The 19,037-nt window shown below is 37.8% G+C and overlaps 1 pseudogene; it reads right to left on the reverse strand.

The window, feature by feature from the left end:
• Positions 1-242: 242 nt before the first annotated feature.
• LOC103697813 overlaps positions 243-19,037 on the reverse strand; it is a 98,666-nt pseudogene continuing 79,871 nt past the window's right edge.

Here is a 19,037-nt window from a genome sequence, read left to right on the forward strand (position 1 = left end):
ATCTAGAACAGGCCAGCTCAAGGAATGAAATACAAAAACAATATATCAACAACTTCAAAATAAAGAGTGGCTCTATTATAATTATCTAAAAATACTTAATAATGCTGTACCATCTCTAACATATGAAACATTATGCAATTTTGATATCCTGTTGTGTAAGCCAATGATAATGAACAATCAGAATAAAAAATCAGAGGACGTCAAGATCCTCTTCAGAAACAATCAGAGGAGCTGCCCTACATTTGAGAAAAGCCCAATCAAGATCAACTGTCAATATTAAGACGAGAATAAAAAAAGAAAAGTGCAACAAACCTTTGTATGCAGAACTTTGGTTCAAGATACTTAAATCCAAGAAGTGGTCCACGAGAACAGCCAGTCACAAACCTGCAAGATTGTTCAACAAAAACATTGTAAACTTATCAAAGATTACAATGATTTGTCAACAATCATGGAATGCAAGCTGAACCTAACAAGCTTGCAAACTACGATAACTCAAAGCTTGCACGGACCAGAGTCCAGCCAAGCAAGGGGCTGGATCACCGGTTCACTGGTCCGACCGTGGGCTCAATCGGTCAGAGTGTATATATATATATCATAGAAAATTTGATATAATGTAAGAAAATTATGCATAACTATTAATAAGTTTTCTACTTTAAATACTACTCTTAGGTCACATAGACCAACGTTCTGCACTACTCTTTAGTTGCAGCTTAAATAGAAAATAATCATGAATCATCTAATACTTTAAAAAAATATAGAAAAAATTATATCTAATGTAGGAAAATGGAGACCATATTGGTATTTTTTATAATCATAAATAGAAAAGTTTTGATAATATCCAAAAAAAAAGAAGCGTATCTGCTTTTTATTTACCACAAAAGGCAAAAGGAATTGACTGTCTATTACAAAAAAGAATTGATTATTGAAATTACTATCTATTTATAATAGCTTCATCTAATGACATAAATAAAATATGGAAGTATAATAAATAATCACCATACTACAGCATCAAACGTTGTCTAAATGGCTGACCAGTTCTTAAGCACATACGAGATCATGAGATCGAATCTCAATTCAAGCATTATTCTTCCAATTCTCTAATTTAGAGTCCAATTTATCCGGTTTTCCACCTGACCGGGTCACTGGATGTTAAGAGTATGTCCTAGAAGCCAATTTGGCAGACGCATTGTAATTATTCTGGAGGCATGAAATTTGTACTTGATCTTTTATTAATTAATAAAATCAAGCATTTTGTTCATTCGTGTTATTATGTGTCCATGAATCGTCCTAGAAATTAATAAAATGATAACACATATTCTCAAGAGTTGAGAATTTAAGGCATGTGTAATTAATAGTTAATTCCTGAATAGCTCCTGATCGATGGATCATCACGAAGGACAGTGATCGATCCGATGAGATTAGTGCACAAATCACTTTCCTTGATGGACGAGTCTTAAGTCCATAGTGTGGCGACACTGGGGTGATTGTGCAAGTACTTGCTAGAGAACAAGGGTACTGAGCGTGACCAAAGCAAGAAGTCACTTGGATGTCTATCCACTCGTCAGTGACTTACTTGATGCTGCAGTTGTATGACTAGTACTTAGACCTGCGATGCCTCAGCTAATCACGGTGAGGTTGCTGTAGTTTGACGAGCACATAAACATAGACCCTAAGGATCCTTGTGGCGTAGATTGGCTGCAGTAGGTTCACTGTTGGATTAGGGTTGCATCTAGATGGGATCTATCGATCTTGATAAATTAAGAGTGATCCTATGTGATTTATGAGACTAAGTTCGAAAGAACTTGGCCAGGGCAGTTCTGCAAAAGGAGTTTTCTAAATCTCGAACTTGAGTCAAATAAATCTGACATAAGACAGACGATGGAGTTTGACGAGTTATCCATAACCTCCGTCATGTCGGGATCCATGATAGAGGTACTGTATCATACGCTAACTGCACCTAGAAGTTCATCCATTCCGTTCTGCTGGATCGTCACTATATGCTGCTAGGTGTCACTAGTGGATTGTGAGACTCGAAGGTTTCACTTGGTGATCAGTGAACCCTAAGAGTAGAGTTGAAATCGTTTCAACCCATTGAAAGGAGTTTCGATGAAATTATGATAGAGATCATAATTTATCTCACTATCAGTCAGAATAGAACCTACGAGGTCACACACATTAGAGGTTTTGATCGTTCCGATGGTTGAATAGTGATTTAGAATCGCAATTGATCTTGATTGTCAATTTGATTGACAATTAGAGTTAGTGAATTAAAGAAGAAGGATTTGCAATTGGATTGCAATTTAATTGATTTAATTGGACCTAATTAAATTAGGCTTAACCTTATTGGATAAGGATGGGAAGGCCTAATTAAATAGAACTCCTTATTAGATAAAGAACTTAATTCATGAAGTCCAATTTGGATCCTAATTGGATTACGATTCACATAAATCAATTTGGAGGACACATTAGGTTCTAATTGGATTAAACTTCAATTGATCAAGTGGGACCATGAAATTTCTAATTGGATTCGGAGACCCATGCATGGAAGGAAAGGAAAGATCCCTTCCTCCATGCATGTGAGGCAAATAAGGAAAGAGGGAGGGGCGTCCGCCCCTCCTCACACGCACAAAGAAAGGAGGGGTGTCCGCCCCTCCTTTCCTTTCATGGTCCACACGCCAATCCGCCCCTCCTCTTCCTCCTTGTTCACGCATCCGCCCCTCCTCTTCCTCCTTGTTCACGCAGATTGCTACATGGCATGAGCACGTCCCTTGGATTCTTTTCAATCACTTTTAAGTAAGGATTGTGATAGAATTAAGTAAGGGGTGTAGCTGATTTTAGAGGAATGAATCAAGGAGTGATTGATTCTTGAAATTATTCCTGTTTGTATGGGCATGAGATGCCTATTTAAAGGGCCCTAGCGTGAAGCATAGGAGCATTGAAGTCCCCTTGCAGCCGGCCACCCTTCCTCCCTTCTCCCTGGCGTGAGCAAAGAAAGAAGAAGAGGCGTCTTCTTCATCTTCTTCCTCCTTCCTCCTTCCTCTCAAAGTAATCAAGGAGTTGATTAAAAGGAAGAGGAATTCAGCCATTAAAGGTGATCTCTGCAAGGGAGCTAGCACCCCGGTGAGATCTTGGAGCGATCTGTACCTCGTGTGGATACCTGTAGAGGCCGGACGCTTGTGCGACTTCGAGCGAACCAAAAATTCTACGATCATCGGATAGCGGTGAAGTTCTACCTGCTCAAAGGTAAAGATTAGATCTTTATAAATTCTATACAATTAGGAATTGTAGTAGATCTGAAATTAATCTAGTCTTTTAATTTTAATCTTCCCTTTAGATTTCATAAATCTGAGTTAGAGAACTCTATAAAATTTTTGAAATCTATGTTCTCTAGAACGTTCATGAGATGAACGACCTCGCGTGTCTTTCCGCTGCGATCGTCGCAACGCGTGCAGGGGTGCTTCGATACTTGATTCCCAAAAACCATCCGATTTTTCACTGGGTCAATTACATTTCTAGTCCCATTATGAAAACAGACTGGACAAGGGGCCAGTATATGGGTTTCCTGTCTGACCGGACAGTATAATCCAGATTTAATAACAATGACTAATAAAATGCATGTCCACCAGATATCTGGTGGCAATCTTGAGCTTTTTCATATTTCCTTCTGACAGAGAAATGTTTGAGAAAGAACAGCCGATCCTTGTAGATGAGAAAAATCTGAAGGAGCAGATCAGAAAATGAGGCAGATCTGCTAATTCTTGTGACACCTGTTGACCATAAGGAAAGATCTGAATACCAATTTACCCACATTTTGATCAATTCATCAAGAGGCATGAACATACAAACTCTTGCTGAGAATTTTAGTTGCTGCTAGCTGACACATGCATAAATTGTCTCAAGATGAACTTGTTACAACTTACACCAATCATTCAATCCTGAACATTCTATTTAATCCTAAGCAAAATTGCTTATGAAAGTTGGCTGACGTCTCAAGATAAACCTCATGTAACATCAAGCTGTAAGTGAGTCAATGGTCAATTTTTAAACCATACTGCTGAGGATGATAGTGTTATTTTGATGATTAACAAGCAATTATCTAGAGTATGTTATAAGTTAAATTAATATAGATACATTTCATTGTTTATTTGAATGAATCTAACCTTGAGATGCAGCAAAGTGTGGATTGAGTCGACCCAAAGGATGATTGGGTCGACCCCGGCACATCAAGAAATCATTTGGCACACTTCTGCAAAAATAGCACAGATGAACAGTGAGTTGGGTCGACCCAAGGAAAGCATGAGTCGACCCAAACATCAAGATCCTCAAAACAAGACAGAACAATGGTTCTCTGGATTCACTGAGAGGGTCGACCCAAGAAGTAGTTGAGTCGACCCACGCTTGAGTCGACCCAAACCCTGAGAGGGTCGACCCAAAGGCAAGACAGAAAAGAAGACAGAAAATGGTTCTCTGGAATTACTGAGAGGGTCGACCCAAGAAGAAGTTGAGTCGACCCAAGTGAACTTTGAGTCGACCCAAAGAATGGTTGGGTCGACCCAAGGGAAGGAAGGCTGAATTTCAAGTTTCTGTGTTTTCTGAGAGGGTCGACCCAAGGAATGTTTGAGTCGACCCAAGTGAAAGTTGGGTCGACCCAAGGACAGGTTGAGCCGACCCAAACACGGGCTGAAGCATAACGGCTAGTTCTGCAGATGTACTTTTTGTCCTTCCCAAAGTCAGTAACGGCTAGTTTTTGAATTCTAACCATTGGGGCTTGTCCAATGGATGTAGGAGACTATTTAAAGTGGCACTATTCATCAGATAGAACAACTTTTGAAAGGAATATCAAAGAGTACACAAGAAAACAAAAGTGCCCTAATCTTCTTCATCCAAGTGCTTCATTCAAGAATCAAAGAAAGGGGTTGAGCAGATTCAAAGAGTCATCAAGAGCTCCATCCTCCCTTGTAGAGTGAAGCATCCTTGACAAAGAAGAGAGAAGCCACTTCAAAGCGATAAATATTTTCTATACTCTTCTTTGTAGTTTATATTGTTTCATTTGCTCATTTAGGAGTTTAAATCTTCCTTCTTTATTTGTTAAACAACTTGTAAAGGTTGGTTGGTGAGCCCGGAAAACCAACGGAGTAGGTTGATTGGTGAACCCGGAAAACCAATTGTAAAGGTTCGTTGGTGAGCCCGTAAAACCAACAAAGGTTTTTGGTGAACCCGGAAAACCAAAGTGTAAAGGTTCGTTGGTGAGCCTGTAAAACCAACAAAGGTTTTTGGATTGTGAGCCCGGAAAACAATCCAACTGTAATCCGCGAGATTATAGTGAATTCCCAAGGGGTCGCTTGGGGAGTGGACGTAGGTGCTAAGGAGAGCACCGAACCACTATACTTTGTGTTGTTTGTGTTGTGATTTGCTTTAGCTTACTAACCATCCATTTGACTTGAGTAAGATAGTTTAAATTTAAAAGAAACCAATTCACCCCCCCCTCTTGGCTTGTCACCTTGGGCAACAAGTGGTATCAGAGCAAGGTGCTCTAATAGTACTCATTGATCTCACAATCAAGAGTTAAAGATCATGACAACCCAAGTGGGATGTTCTATGAGTGAGGGGCAATCCACAAATAGACCACCTCTATTTAATGGCACAAACTACACATATTGGAAAGCTAGAATGAGGATATTCATTCAAGCTTCAGACTATGAACTATGGCAAATCATCACTAGAGGACCTTACACACCCACACTTAACATAGAGGGCACTATCATACCCAAACCAGAAATGGATTGGAATGAAAGTGATAGAAGATTAGCACAGTTAAATGCAAAAGCTATAAATGTACTTTACTGCTCATTAGATGTAAATGAATTTAATAGAATATCTACTTGCACTACTGCCAAAGAAATTTGGGACAGACTTGAGGTCACACATGAAGGGACCAATCAAGTTAAGGAGTCAAAGATAAACATATTAGTACACAAGTATGAATTGTTTAAAATGGAATCTACTGAGTCCATAACTGATATGTTTACTCGTTTTACTGACATTATAAATGGGCTTAAGAGTTTAGGAAAGTCTTACTCTAACTCTGATTTGGTGCGAAAAATTCTCAGGTCTCTACCAAGGAATTGGGAGGCCAAGGTAACCGCTATTCAAGAAGCAAAGGACCTCAACACACTGCAGTTAGAGAAGCTTTTAGGATCACTCATGACCCATGAGTTGACAATGAGGCAAAATTCAGAAGATGAGGTCAAGAGAAGAAAGCCCATTGCCCTAAAGACTACCATCCCTAAACAACTAACTGAATCAGAAGATTCAGATGATGATGAAGAAATCGATGAAGAAGGGATGGCTGTGCTTGGGAGAAAATTCAGAAAATTTATGAGAGGTAAGAATAGGTTCCATAAAAAGAAACCCTTCCTTAAAGGTAACTCAAGCAAAGAAAAGGGTAAGGACAAAGAAAAGGAAAAAGAAACTCCCATTTGCTATGAGTGTAACAAACCCGGGCATTATAAGATAGATTGCCCAGATTTGAAGTGGATGGCAAGAAAGTTGAAAAAGAAGAATTTCATGGCTGAATGGAGTGAAAGTGAGGAATCAAGTTCGGAGGAGGAAGATCATCAAGAGACGGCCCAAATGTGTCATATGGCCAATGACGATGAGGTAGATTCTGAACTTGACTGTGATTTTACTGTTGATGAATTACATGATGCATTCTTAGAACTCATGGAAGAACATAACAAACTAATTAATAGAAATAAAATTCTAAAAGAAGAAAATCAATCTCTTATTAAGGACAAGTTAAAACTGTCTCATACCTGTGAAACTTTGAGTAGGAAACTTACAAATGAAACCAAGGATCTAATTGCTGAAAATATCAAGCTAAAAGAAGATGCTGAAAAATATAAATCCTTGGTAGATAAATTTACACTTAGTTCTACCAAATTAAATATGATTCTTGATAGCCAAAAAGCTGTATATGATAAGGCTGGTTTAGGATATAGAACAAATAGGAAACAAAAATTCTTAAAGAACATTTTTGTAAAAGCTAAAAGTGAAAATATTACTTGTTATTGCTGCAATAAGTTAGGACATAGAGCATATGAATGTAACTTTAGAAAGTCCAGTCAAAACAAATCAAGTTATAATCAAAAGATTAAATTCAAGAAAGTTTGGGTTCCAAAAGGAACATGGAGTACTAACCCTAAAGGACCCAACTTAGTTTGGGTACCTAAAGTTTCTTCTTGATCTTGATTGCAGGTGTGTCTTACAGCTGATAAAGTGGAAAAACGATGGTATCTAGATAGCGGCTGTTCAAGACACATGATCGGTGACGTAGATCAATTTGTCACCTTGGAATCAAAGAAAGGTGGAGTAGTAACCTATGGAGACAATGGTAAAGGGCATATCATTGGAAAGGAAATTATCGACTTTGAAAAGTTGAATATTGATGACGTGCCAAATCAAGATAAGGGAGATGATAGCGTGCCACCACAATCCCAAAACTTGCCAAAGGAATGGAGGTATGCATATGGACATCCTAAAGACTTAATCATTGGTGATCCATCTCAAGGGGTAAGAACTCGATCATCTCTTAGGAATTTAAATGATTATCTTGCTTTCGTTTCACAATTAGAACCTAAGACTTATGAAGAAGCTGAAAAAGATACTAACTGGATAAATGCCATGCAAGAAGAATTAAATCAATTCAAAAGAAGTAATGTATGGACATTAACTGAAAGACCAAAGCATAATTCAGTAATTGGAACAAAATAGATATTTAGAAATAAATTAGATGAAAATGGATTAGTTATAAGAAATAAGGCTAGACTTGTAGCTAAGGGATACAATCAAGAAGAAGGAATAGATTTTGATGAGACATTTGCTCCTATAGCTAGATTAGAGGCTATTAGATTACTTCTAGCATTTGCATGTTTCATGGATTTCAAATTATATCAAATGGATGTGAAGAGTGCATTCTTAAATGGTTTTATTGAGGAGGAAGTATATGTAGAACAACCTCCAGGTTTTGAGAATCATGAATTGCCAAATCATGTCTTTAAACTACATAAGGCATTATATGGATTAAAGCAAGCACCTAGGGCTTGGTATGATCGATTAAGCAAATTTCTGCTTAATAATGACTTTAGTAGAGGAAATGTAGATAAAACTCTATTTCTCAAAAGAAAGGACAAAAATCTATTAGTGGTACAAATATATGTAGATGACATAATCTTTGGTGCCACAAATGATACTCTTTGCAAAGAATTTGCTGATTTAATGCATGGAGAATTTGAAATGAGTTTGATGGGAGAACTAAGCTTCTTTCTAGGATTACAAATCAAACAAACTAAAGAAGGCATTTTCATTCATCAAACTAAGTATACAAAGGAAATACTAAAGAAGTTTGAAAATGAAAATCATAAGGGAGTAGGCACTCCAATGAATCCTACTAGCAAGCTAGACAAGGATGAAAAAGGGAAGAGTATTGATATCAAGCTCTATAGAGGACTAATTGGATCCTTGCTCTATCTTACTGCTAGTAGACCCGACATCGTATTTAGTGTAGGAATATGTGCTAGATACCAATCGGATCCTAAGGAGTCACATTTAAGTGCTGTTAAGAGAATCCTTAGATATTTAAGAGGAACTACCAATATAGGGCTATGGTACTCAAGGGACTCCTGTCTAGATTTGCTTGCGTATTCAGATGCTGATTTTGCCGGATGCAAATTAGATAGGAAGAGCACAAGTGGCACATGTCAATTCTTAGGAAATAACTTAGTATCATGGTTTAGCAAAAAGCAGAATTCAGTGGCACTGTCCACAGCTGAAGCTGAATATATAGCTGCTGGCAGTTGTTGTGCTCAAGTATTATGGCTTAAGCAACAACTAGAGGACTATGGAGTTAAACTAGATAATATTCCTATTAAGTGTGATAATACTAGTGCCATCAATCTTACTAAAAATCCAGTTCAGCACTCTAAAGCCAAACACATAGAAATAAGGTACCATTTTATTAGGAATCATGTGCAAAATGGAAATATATGTATTGAGCATATATGCACTGAAAAATAATTAGCCGACATATTTACGAAACCATTGAGTGAAGATAGATTCTGCATGCTAAGGAGGAAATTAGGCATATGTGATCCTTTTTATTGAAGAAATATAAAAGGGAGCTAGTAGTCTCATGATACATTCTTCCAATTTCTAAAATCCCATGAAACATGAGTCAAATTTGTTATCTAGAGATTCCTTACTCATGTATCATTGTCCCATAAAGAGTTTATAAGGATTGGAAGCAAGGAAAATTCTTAGAAGCAAAAAAAAAGAGAAAAGAAAAAATTCTGCACTTGGGTCGACCCAACCCAGAATAGGGTCGACCCAACGTTGAGTCGACCCAAGAAAAATCTTGAGTCGACCCAACGTCGGGACCCCACTGTTAAAAGGGGACCCGAGAGCATTGTTAGGGCACTGTTTGCCCTTGTCCTCTTCTGAATACTCTAATCCCCACTCTCCAAACTCCTCCAAACTCCTCCAAACAGTAGATTACCTTGAGATCTTAGAGAAATGGGACCCAAAAGAGCCGTAGCCAAGAGATCCGGAAGAGTCACACGGATCCAACGGGAGGAAAGGCAACCTACGGAGCCATCTACCGTGTCTCCACGACGTGAGGCACGTGCGGAGGCCCCTCCTCCTTCCCCCTCAGTGATACTTGCAAGATTTGCGGGGAGACCGGTTACAACGGGGAGAAGGATCCATTCCGAGTTCTTTGATCAAGAAGGGTTTCGGTTGAGGGAATGGATCCAAAGGCAAGGTTGGGAGTATCTTTGCTCCTTAGACGTGATGATCTACCCCGGATTGGTTCAGGAGTTCTATGCCTTCCTCAAAACTGGTATGGGAGGGCTTGTTTCGGAAGTTCGAGGGGTTCGAGTTCGAGTTTCCGAGGAGAGCTTGAGCTACTTCATCTACCCTGCGTAGGAGCCACTCCGGAAAAGCCTGAAAACAAAATGAGAGCTCTACAGTTGATCATGAAAAATGAGAACTTCGACTTTTCCGCGAAGGTAATAGCTAGTTCTCTTACTGCTGAAATGAGATTACTGCTCAGTATAATAAATAGAATCTTATTTCCAAAGACCGGAAGATTCGATCTCATCACAGAGCGAGATCTAGCAGTGATGGAGTGTATGATTCAGGGGATTCCCCTAAATCTTCCGGCCATGATACTGAGACAGATGAGGAAGGTGATGTGCAACTCCAGGGTATCACTACCTTATGGTATGATACTCACCTTGATTTTTCGACAGCATGGTTTAGCTCTCGAGGAGGAGGCATCCAAGAGTCTGCATCATACTGACACATACACTGCACGGACACTTATACGCATGGGATATGAGAAAGTGAACGGGCAGTGGATTCACACTGGAGCAGGCATTCAGGGTGAGGCACCAGAGGGAGATGCACCAGAGGATGAGGATGAGGAGCATATGGATCATCCTACTGCACCTTCAGAGGCTGGACCATCATCATCCGTTCCTCCGAGAGATACGGATGAGTTCTGGAGCAGGATGACTGAGCTCATGTCAGCTCAGGCAAGGACTATCACTGACGGGCTGACGAGCCGATTGGACGCCCGATTGGACGTCATGTCTGCTGAGATCAGTGATCTGAGGCAGCAGATAGGAGCACTCCGGAGAGAGAGAGACCCATGGACCATCTGTGCCACAGGCTGCTGAGTCAGAGATTTCGGCACAGAGTCATCCAGCTCGTCGTGCTCCACGCCAGACACAGTCTCACCAGGCTCGACCTCCCCTCGCCACGTACACTAGGAGGATGAGGACTAGATCCCAGCCGTTAGAGTCTCCCTAGGCTGATCTTAGCATCTATGTTTAGAGCCTAGGCTAGATATCTAGTTCTCATATGTATTTTGCTTTTATCATGTATCTTTAAACTTTGATTCAGGAACATTGTATCTGTTTTTGTTTTTGGCATGAATGTATGAAAATGTTCCCATTTTGATCAATGAAGTTTGAAGTTTGGTATTTATTGCATCTTTCCCATGTATCTTTTTGATGATAACAAAAAGGGGGAGAAGTAAAGAAAGAGTATTTATTTTAGGAGAAGTAAAGATCTTAGGGGAGAAGTAAAGATATTGTTTAGAGTAAATAAAGTAACAAAAAGGGGAGAACTAAAGATATCTTTAGAGTAAGTAAAGAAAGAATAATAAGAGCAAAAGTAAAGAAAGTTAAAGAAAGGAGAAGTAAAGAAAAAGAAATAAGAAGTTATGTAAAGAAAGAGAAATAAGAACTTATGCAAGAAAAGAGAAATAATTGGGCAAACAAATTGAAAATCATATAAGAAAGCTTATACATCTAAGGGGGAGCAATTTGTAACAATGAAAATCATCAAATCAAAAATTTCTATCAAATTTCAGAATTTGGCACATATAATTTCAGAATTTGGCACGCACCTCTCGCACCCCGATACATAACCTGAAACTCATATTTTATCTCAAATTTTTGAAGTTTCATCGTTAATGAATTATAAATGAAAGGGGGAGCAATTCAAAAAGTCAAATTGGCAACATTTAAATGAAATAGGGGGAGATTTCACTCTTATATATGAAAAGCTGAAATTCAGCAAGTTAAGCCCTTTCAAAAACTGATCTTAAAGACAAATATCAATGGGCTCATACTCTTTATTTTGTAATCATCAAAAAGAAGGAGATTGAGGATGATAGTGTTATTTTGATGATTAACAAGCAATTATCTAGAGTATGTTATAAGTTAAATTGATATAGATACATTTTATTGTTTATTTGAATGAATCTAACCTTGAGATGCAGCAAAGTGTGGATTGAGTCGACCCAAAGGATGATTGGGTCGACCCCGGCACATCAAGAAATCATTTGGCACACTTCTGCAAAAATAGCACAGATGAACAGTGAGTTGGGTCGACCCAAGGAAAGCATGAGTCGACCCAAACATCAAGATCCTCAAAACAAGACAGAACAATGGTTCTCTGGATTCACTGAGAGGGTCGACCCAAGAAGTAGTTGAGTCGACCCACGCTTGAGTCGACCCAAACCCTGAGAGGGTCGACCCAAAGGCAAGACAGAAAAGAAGACAGAAAATGGTTCTCTGGAATTACTGAGAGGGTTCGACCCAAGAAGAAGTTGAGTCGACCCAAGTGAACTTTGAGTCGACCCAAAGAATGGTTGGGTCGACCCAAGGGAAGGAAGGCTGAATTTCAAGTTTCTGTGTTTTCTGAGAGGGTCGACCCAAGGAATGTTTGAGTCGACCCAAGTGAAAGTTGGGTCGACCCAAGGACAGGTTGAGCCGACCCAAACACGGGCTGAAGCATAACGGCTAGTTCTGCAGATGTACTTTTTGTCCTTCCCAGAGTCAGTAACGGCTAGTTTTTGAATTCTAACCATTGGGGCTTGTCCAATGGATGTAGGAGACTATTTAAAGTGGCACTATTCATCAGATAGAACAACTTTTGAAAGGAATATCAAAGAGTACACAAGAAAACAAAAGTGCCCTAATCTTCTTCATCCAAGTGCTTCATTCAAGAATCAAAGAAAGGGGTTGAGCAGATTCAAAGAGTCATCAAGAGCTCCATCCTCCCTTGTAGAGTGAAGCATCCTTGACAAAGAAGAGAGAAGCCACTTCAAAGCGATAAATATTTTCTATACTCTTCTTTGTAGTTTATATTGTTTCATTTGCTCATTTAGGAGTTTAAATCTTCCTTCTTTATTTGTTAAACAACTTGTAAAGGTTGGTTGGTAAGCCCGGAAAACCAACGGAGTAGGTTGATTGGTGAACCCGGAAAACCAATTGTAAAGGTTCGTTGGTGAGCCCGTAAAACCAACAAAGGTTTTTGGTGAACCCGGAAAACCAAAGTGTAAAGGTTCGTTGGTGAGCCCGTAAAACCAACAAAGGTTTTTGGATTGTGAGCCCGGAAAACAATCCAACTGTAATCCGCGAGATTATAGTGAATTCCCAAGGGGTCGCTTGGGGAGTGGACGTAGGTGCTAAGGAGAGCACCGAACCACTATACTTTGTGTTGTTTGTGTTGTGATTTGCTTTAGCTTACTAACCATCCATTTGACTTGAGTAAGATAGTTTAAATTTAAAAGAAACCAATTCACCCCCCCCCCCCCCCTCTTGGCTTGTCACCTTGGGCAACAACTGCTAACACAGAATGAATTGCACAGAACCTTTTTCTAGTTCAGCTGCTCATCTTACTGTTAAATACTTGAAGACAATCAAAAAAAAAGAAAAAAAAGTGGAAGACTTGAAAGAAAACAAGAGATCACCAAATGGCTAGTATGTGTGCATGCACGCATAAGAGCACATATACGGGCTTGTCTATAAGAGAAGGTTTCATGCATGTCTGCGTGTCAGTGTAGGTGAATCAGTGAATGTATGTCTGCATATATCAAACTGGGAAAAAGGCTCGCTTAACAAATTTCTTCTGATATTCCAAAGAAAAGCTTTTAAGGACTTCCCAGAACATCTCAATCACATGATGATCCTGCGATGATAGACATAGTCAAACCAATAGCATCGAACAGCCTATAGATGGTATACCGAACAAGAAACACATTCATACACCAACAGAATGAATTATGGAGCACATCAGATTTGGCTCTTGCCCATCAATCAAAAAGAAAACCAGCAGCGCTTGTACTAGTCTACTTGCATAATAAAGTACCACAAGTAGCCTTAGGATGCTAGATCCTAGTCTTCATATGTTCTCAGGAGTAAGCAGTGTCACCAATTAGAGAATATTGTATAACAAGCCACACATGTAACAGAAAGGAAACTTCAATTTGTTTGACTCAATGCATCTAACACCATAATGGCTATAGACTGAGACAACATGCACATTCAAATAAACAAGTATCCAGCATCACCAGATGACTTGATACTATTCAACCACCAAATATAGTTATGTGATAGGAAGATGTTCTCATATGAAACTAGAGAGTGGAAAAGTGGGAAGGATGTTAGATTTGGGGATTCACTTGAGTAGTGAGAAAGGGAACCAAGCGAGGTTTTGATGTTTGACCAGGATGATTATTACACTTATGGGCATCTGGGACAGTAACTGAGCCAAGCTTCAAGCTTGGGTCTGATAAAGAGCTCGCTGAAGATTGGTTTGAAATTAATTTCAATCTTGAACTCCAAGATCAAGCTTGATTTGTTTGCCATTATTTCGCGCTCAATTTTCGAACCAAGTCAAAAACAGGTCCATTTATCAGCATTATAATCCTAAATCGAACTGAAATCAACTTGAGACTAAATGAAGCTTGTTTCAAGCTTGAATTGAAGCTTAAGATTTGGTTCAAGCATAAATTAACATTTAATTAACCCAAATAATAAAAAATATGCACCAAATACAACCTTCATTCAATGATCTATTAGACATAAAAGTACTTAAATATAATTTAAATATATTCAAGCTTTATCGAGCTGAGCCTAATTGAGCTAGGATCATTTTTGGCTTGGCTTGAAATCAATTTGAGCCTTTGCTGGTCCAAGCTTTGTTTGTTTAGCTCCAAATCAAGCCTGATTCATGCTCTTTCCGAACAAAGCTCGAGCTTCTCAGTTCGTTTGACACCCCTACAGGCACCCAAGATTGCCTAGAAGGGCACTCTACTTGATGGTTGGGAAGCATCATATGTTTAATGACATTAAGAAGTTTTGTGTCAAATTGGATTGAATGGTCACCTCACTGACAATGAGGTCCTGAACAAATTAATGTGTTCAATAACAACATTTCTGTAGGTGGAAGCATGCATGGTGGTTTTGTACAAGCTATGCCAAGAAAACGAGCAAGTAATAGTTGTTTATAACATTATTAGTTGCAACTTGTAATGATTGTGGTTCGGAAGTACGTAGCTTTGGTGGTGATTGGCTAATTTGCTGAAACCCAGCATTGGTTTTGTTCTTGGATGATGAAACATGAATTGGTTGTATGCAATCTAAATGGTGCAAAGTTCATATTTTTCAATCCGTGGAAACCTTCCCTTCACATCAAAAAGTGTAACGATCCAATTCAAAACCCTTGAGCCAAAGCAACTCTGTTGCCACTCGATCTGATGCTTGCTACCAGAGCTTTATCGCTCTCATTTCACATGATCTGAAATACCCCCATTTTGTATGCTCTTTGTCAATGATGTACCTCTATGAATATTTATATTGATAACATATTGTGGTTTGAACATTGTACCAAAAATTTTTTGAGCATTGTACCAAAATTTTACCAAATGCGTTAAAATCTTTCAATTAACTCTTTTTATTCTGATTATTCTGGAATAACCAAATAATAACTTTCTACTATTAACATTCTAGAAAAACTAAATGTATTGCTTCTCACATCTGTGTCCATGTGACACTGAATCAAACACCTCTCTTATAGGAAAAGAAAGTAATAACAACTTCGCATGCATCCAAGGGATAAGATCTATGCAACGAAAAATTAAAAAAAAAAATAGCACACTGCTGGATAATAATCACAACAATAATGAACACTGGGATGCAGACTATGAAGCACACATTCAAATACATGATATGATTATGACACAATATGGATAAGCCAACCGATCAAGTCACAAAAAAAAAAAGCAAAAAGGGCTGGGGTACAACCATAAATAGATACATACATATCATTTTTTATATATTTCTGCCAAAGAGCATCCATAAAGTATAATGGGTTATCACAATAACATACAATGATATGAACATAAGAAACACTAAAACTAAGGACCCATTTGGTATTGCTTTTTTTTTCTGTTTTCATTTTCAAAAATCTAAGAAGAAACTGAACTAGATTGAACAAAAAGCTTGATGAAACACTTCCCTTTTTTCAGATTGGTTGCAAAACCTTTATAGCTTTCGACAACAAGATTTGTTGCTTTCAGGAAAAAGAAAAAAGAAAATAAAAGCAAGGATGGAAAAAGTTGTGTGCAAATGCTATCATCAACATCAATCTCCCCACGGTATTCTACCAATTTTTATTGAAACAAAAGCAAAAAAAAACAACAATGCCAAACAGGAACCATCCAATGTTAAAAGATCAATACTCATCCAAGCGCCGGACGGAGGGGAGGGAGGTGAGTCCCGCTTCACCTCATCTTTGGCATAATTTTAAATAACGCAATACTTAAAAATAAGTGCCCCATACACGTCCTAAGTGCTAACCATATACAACAGGTATCAAATCCAGTAAGCTAGCAGATATGAACATGGCATGCAATTTGAAGTATTTGCCAGTCCTAGGTTGAAGGTCATTGACCTGAAAAGTCAGAACGGGTACATCACTTTGAACTGGTATCAACATAAGCACAATATATTTACAATATATTGTGATCATAAGCAAAAAACAACATATTTACAAATAAAGCACAATGGCAGCAAGCTTCCAGAGTGACATGCTCTTATGATCAAGTCCACAAGTCCAAAATACAGATCACCATCTATTTCTATTTTACGTTCAGTCAATTAGAACTTACTGGATGATAGCCACCGCTATAATGAGCATTCGAGCGCAGATCATCGACATCCATGCCTTCTAGCGAGCCTGATATAAGAAGCTGATATAAAAAAAAAACTCAATATAAGATAACCAATAAATTCATTGCCTCATATAACATGAACAGTCAAGGTCCTGACAGAAGAGATATGACAAACAAGATTAACTATATAAGGCTGGGAAAGGGTGTGAATTGATTCCTCCAGTAGCCACCCAAATTAGGTAAAATTAAGCATTGGTAATGTAATTTCCTAAAAAAACTACTCTAAGGCTTGATTTATCAAAAGAAAAAGAGTTTTTTGCATACATACCCTCCTAAATATTGAAATTTGCATGAATACCTTCAAAAATTGATATTTGCATATATACCCTCATCAAACACTTGTTTTGTATGTATACACTTCTTTTTCTTTTTTCTTTTTTTTGCGTATGAACCTATGCCATCTAACGCCGTTAAGTTAGCAGTTTAAAATTGAAATGATAAAAATACTATTAATAGGTAAACATGCAAAAAGAAACGTTTATAAGGGTATATATGCAAACAGCATTTTTTGAGGATATTCATGCAATTTTATATATAGAAGGGTATATACGCAAAAAAAAAAATCCTTAGATTTTTGCATAAATACCCTTCTACATATTGGTATTTGCATGAATATCCTCCAAATTGATATTTACGTGCATGCCCTCACAAAACACTATTTTTCTATGAATACCTTTGACATAGCGATTTAGCTAACATAATTAGCCAAAATCATATTTATTTAAATTAATTAAAATTATGAAAGCATCTTTTTATTCTTGAAGTGGGTAACATGTTACCAGGTCTCACTGAAAACTAATATCTCCATCTCCTTTGAGAAATTTTCTGATCTCCCTCGACCTTCTTTTTCACTTCTTCGTCTGGAATCAAAACCATTCCCTCAAGTCCCTTCTCAACCATAGACAACCCTTCATTGTATTCTTTTTTACATGAAGATGGTCAGATCCTGCTTTTAGTTTTATGAATTATTTAAAAAAAAGTGTTGTGAGAGATTTGCAACATTTATATTTAAGTGTATGAGATTTGCAATATTTATCTTTTAGAGTTGAAAAATTTTTCATGGGCAGGCTGGTGGCTGATTTAAAATTACGGCGACAAGATGGACCTCATACATTAGATTTTTTGTCTAGAAAATTGAAGCTCCAAAGAAAAGTAGCTTAAGGTATACAAGGGGTGGCCTTCTACCACATGGCCGCGGAGGTTGTTAATAAGTCTGAAGGATTTGAAGAACTTTAATGATTTTGTTTGCGGATGATTGATGTTGTTCTTCCATCCATGAGCATAGCAGTAGCAAGGAAGCTTGATCATTGCAATCTATTGTGTGCCTTTAAGAGATTCTAATCATTTTTTATATTCTAATACATACTCTCATATATGCATCTATAACAATAAATATTATAAGCTATGTTTTGATGAAATAAGATATGGTGGTTGTTATAAATGAAAAAGAATAAAGTTGAATAATCCCATAATTAGTAAAAGAACTTTCATAACTCTTTTTGTTATCTAACTGTCGATCAATCTTTTTCTTAAGAAATATTTTTACAGAAAATATTGAGGAACAAACACCAGACAAATCCCAATGTTAAAACATGTTGAAATAGAAAAAAAGTAAAATTAGACTCTTTTTTTTTACATGTAAACCCTCCTAAATATATAAAATTGCATGAATACCCTCACAAAGTGTCATTTGCATATATACTCTTATCAAATGTTTCTTTTTGTATATCTACCCATTAAGAGTATTTCAGTCATTTTTAATTTTAAACCGCTAATTTCTTAATGGCGTTAGATGGCATGGATATATATGCAAGAAAAAAAAATGAAGGATATACACGCAAAACAAATATTTTTTATAAGGGTATAATGCAAATATCAATTTTGGAAGGGTATTCATGTAAATTTTAATATTTAGGAGGATATGTACGCCAAAAACCCCCCAAAAACAAGTGGGCCAATAACCAGAAAGGAAACTAATCTCATGACAACTTCCAGATACCAAAGGAAACTAATCAAATGACACACATGGGAGGAGAAAGAGATAGAGAGATGGAGGGGTGAGCTTCTATGTGATGGATCAACCCAAAATAGGGGAAGTTGCTTAGCGGTCCGAAGTTAGACCCGTTTATAACGAATAGTCCTTGTTGACTGTTCTTTTAATAAGCGGTCCATTGACATATGAAATGCCATAAGGAGACCAAAATACCCCTGACTTTTTTCCTCTTCCGTCGTTCCTCGTATGCTCTGTGTTCATTTGAACGAGCCCTATTCAAACTTACCGATTCCAGCCCTCGTTTCGTCCCCAATCTTCGTATCCTAATCCTCTCTTCCGACAGAAAAAATTCCATAAAAATCTCGCCCGATTCCACTTAATTTTTACGCCCCGGTTTCAAACCCTAGAACTGCAAACCACTTCCCAACGGTACTCGATCTTCCTCTTTTTCCCTGTTAA

This window comes from Phoenix dactylifera, unplaced genomic scaffold (genome assembly GCF_009389715.1).
Source record: "Phoenix dactylifera cultivar Barhee BC4 unplaced genomic scaffold, palm_55x_up_171113_PBpolish2nd_filt_p 000842F, whole genome shotgun sequence".
NCBI lineage: Eukaryota > Viridiplantae > Streptophyta > Magnoliopsida > Arecales > Arecaceae > Phoenix > Phoenix dactylifera.